At 39.2% G+C, this 3,864-nt stretch overlaps 1 pseudogene; it reads right to left on the reverse strand.

Moving 5' to 3' along the window:
• Positions 1-1,273: 1,273 nt before the first annotated feature.
• On the reverse strand, positions 1,274-1,678 carry LOC102854258 (annotated as a pseudogene).
• Positions 1,679-3,864: the final 2,186 nt, after the last annotated feature.

Raw genomic sequence — 3,864 nt, forward strand, 5'->3', positions numbered from 1 at the left:
GCAAAGAAATTCGACTATGCAAATAATAATAAATTATGGGTAACACGGAGAAGAATGAGAATTGCAGAACACTTAATTATGCTCATTAGAAACCAGTGGAAGGAGGTTGCACATCCTTCTCGTGCAGGGCAGTTTAAATAGAACAAGAAAATAGGACTTGGTTTCAGATCAGGGAAGGTGTGTGCCAGGGTTTTATCTTTTCATCATATCTGTTCAATCTATATGCTGAGCAAATAAGACAAGAAATTGAACTATATGAAGAAAAAATACAGTATCAGGATTAAAGGAAGAAAACTCATCAACAGCCTGTGATACATAAATGACACAACCTGTTGCCTCAAAGTGATTATGTTAAGCATTTACTGTAGAACTCAGAGACTACAATCTTCAGTGTGGATTGTACCTCAGTGTAAAGAAAAGAAGAAAAAGATTGAAGATCTCAAGGATTTCATTTTACTTGGATCTACAAACAACACCATGGGAATAGCAGTGAAGAAATCAAATAATGTATTATATTGGACAAATCTGCTGCCAAAGATCTCTTTAAAGTGCAAAAGAGCCGAAATGTCACTTTAAAGACTAAGGTAGACTGAGTTAAGCTCTGATACTTCTAATTGCTTTACACGCACATGAAAATTGGACAATGAATAAAGAAGGTAAGAGAAATTATGCCTTTGAATAAGATGTTGGTGAATAATATCGAATATACCATGAATTGTCAAAAGAACATGATTATCTGTCTCAGAAGAAGTGCAATCAGAATGCTTCTCAGAATCAAAGTGATTGGAAATTGTTTCGGTTACAGAGGACCACGGTATCAAGACGGGCACATTGTTCTTGAAAAAGTCAATGGTCAATGAAAAAGGGAAAGACTCTCAATGCAATAGATTGGCATTAGTTGCAACAATTTATTTAAGCACAGAGGATATTGTGAAGATGACATAGTTTCAAAGGGTTGCTATGATGTATAGTGAGATATGGTGGCTTAATGATAAGGAGCTGTACTGCCAGCTCTAAGAGAAGTGGTTTGAATCCACCAGCTGCTCTGCAGGAGAAAGATGGGTAATCTCTCCAATGAGATTTTTTTTTTAATGGGAAAACATTTCCAATTTTTAGTCTTAAAAATAGGAATTTAAAAAATTGCCAAGGCAGATCTGTAGTCACTTCTGAATGAGAGGGTCATTTTGGAACGTAACAAGAATGCATACTCAGATGGAAATCTAGTTAAAATGTGGTTGCTCTTCAGGTTGCATTCATTCCTGCATTTTCTCAATCAGTCTTCCTTGTATTTGCCTTTCTCGTTTCCAGCTTTCCAAGATTTGGCTTTACGTTTAAGAATTTTTTTCCGATCTTTATCCAATTTCAGCCTTAAGCACCTTGCTTGAGTGATGCCCACATGCAGTCGTACCATTAGCCTTCTCACGCTGCACTCTTTCGATGTAGATGGCATCTTTCTGTACACCTGGATTACCTTGCCAGTTTGCTGACCTTTGTAATGTTCTCACACCACCTGGACCTCATCATCCTTGCAGACGGGCATGGAGCACACATTGTACTTCTGCCACAATTCCTCGGACAGAGGGGAGGACATGATCTTCCTGCACACATGCGAGGGGGCACTGAAGTGGCGTTTGAGGTTCTTGCTGCGGCCCGAGGTAACGAAAGGGTTGAACTTCATGGTCACAGCCGTCTGGCAGCGTCAGGTTCTTTCCCATGAGATTTACTGCCTCTGAAAACCTTCTGAACAGTAAGCTATGAGTTATTTCTGCCTCCTCAGCAATGAACAACAACAGTAATGGTATACGTTGTTATTGTTGTTGTTAGGGCCCATTGAGTTCAGTACAACTCATAGCCACACTATGAACAGTTGATCTGAACCCCGTCCTACCCTGTGCCACCTTCATACTTCTTGACACACTAGAATCCATTGTATCAGTCACTGTATCAGTCCACCTACCTGGGTAAGGGTCTTCCTCTCCTTTGCCGACCCTCTTTCAAGCATCATGTCCCTCTCCAAGGAATAGCCCCTCCTAGCAACATGCCCCAAATAAGTGAGGCAAAGCCTCACCATTTTTGCCTCCAAAGAGCACTCTGGATGCACTTTCTCCAAGACACACTTGTTTGTTCTTTTGGGCGTCCATGGAATGCTCAGTGCTCCTTTCCAAAACCACAACTCAAAAGCATCAATAATTCTTCTGTTATCCCTATTCATTGTCCAGCTTTCAGATGCATAGCAAGTGATTAGAAAAACTATGGCCTGAATATTGTGGATCCAATTAAGATGAAATTGTTGACAGTTTCAACTTCTTCCTCATCCACCAGGATGCCGTGTGCCTCTCCGTGGTAAGAATCTTTGTTTTCTTGACATTAAGGTGCAATTTATATTGAGGGCTGCATTCCTTGATCTTTTGCAACAAGTGTTTCACTCTTCCTCACTTTGAACAAGCAAGCTCATTCCCAAGAAAGGTAATCCAACAAAATGTGGAAACTATTGAATATCATTAATATCAGATGCAAGCAAGATGCTACTGAATATTATTTAAAATGGCTAGAACAGTACATAGGTAGGGAATTTCCAGGAGTTGAAGCAGGATTTAGAAGAGGCCACGGCACCAGGAATATCGTTACTTATGTCAGATGGATCCTGGCTGAAAGTAGAGAATATCAGAAGAATATATATTTGTGTTTTATTGATTATGCAAAGGCATTTGACTGTGGATCATAGCACGTTGTGGCTAACACTGAGAATAATGGGAATTCCAGAGCACTTAATTGAGCTCCTGAGAGCACCTATATATACCTAGACCAAGAGGCTGTTGTGTAAACAGAGCGGGGAAACACGGCATGGTTTAAAATTAAGAAGGGAGTGCGTCAGGGTTCTATTCTCTCTCCATACCTATTCAATCTGTACGTTGAGCAAATTGTGTCTGATAACCTAGACTCTATGATGAGGAACATGGCATCAGGATGGGAGGAAGACTCATCAATAACCTGTGTTATGCAGATGAATGGTATATAGATTCTGTATATTCCCTCCATCTTCCTTTGTTGCTTCCTGGATTGTCCAAGATTTTGCCCATAATATCCTTCACCATGCAACTTGAGGCTTGAATTTTTCCCCTGATTTTTTCAGCTTGAGAAATGTCAAGTGAGTTCCTCAATTTTTATTTTCTCACTCCAGCTCTATGCACACTTCATTATAATATTTTGTCTTCTCACATTGTCCTTTGAAATCTTCTATTCAGCCTTAGTATTTTGCCATTTATCTTCTTTGTTTTGATTTCCCAACATTCTAGTGCAATTTTTTTTTCAGTCTCATCTGACAACTGTTTTCAGTCTTTTATTTCTCCCGTCTTTGCAATGATTTTTTTACTTTCTTCCTAGATGATCTCCTTAATGTCAACTCCATCTGACCTTCAATCATTGGTATTTAGTGCCTCAACCCTATTCTTTCTTTTAAAAAAATAAAATTTTAATTTTATACTGGTTTACTTACAAAATTTGTGTACCTTGTTTTTACACTGGATCTTTACCCACCCCACACTCCACCTCTAATATTGTGCAACTCTATCATTATACACCACCCCCCATCCATCCTCAACCTTTTTTCCCTCCTTCTCCCCTCCTTGGATCCTCACACACATTCTACAATAATGGTCTTATACAGTATTTGTTCTTATAGGACTAAGTTAGTTACATAACATAATGCTCTCCAGTCCCTTCCAAGTTAGGTAGTGATTTACAAAATCATTGCTCCTGTATGCTGTGTAGTTAGTATTTCATCGTGTGAATATATCATAATGTCTCAATTGGGCTGTTTCTATGTTCTGGCCATGATGAATAATGCTGCTTTGAACATTGGTG

The sequence above is a fragment of the Elephantulus edwardii genome, unplaced genomic scaffold (assembly GCF_000299155.1).
Source record: "Elephantulus edwardii isolate Elephantulus edwardi_28Jun2011 unplaced genomic scaffold, EleEdw1.0 scaffold00049, whole genome shotgun sequence".
Classification (NCBI taxonomy): domain Eukaryota; kingdom Metazoa; phylum Chordata; class Mammalia; order Macroscelidea; family Macroscelididae; genus Elephantulus; species Elephantulus edwardii.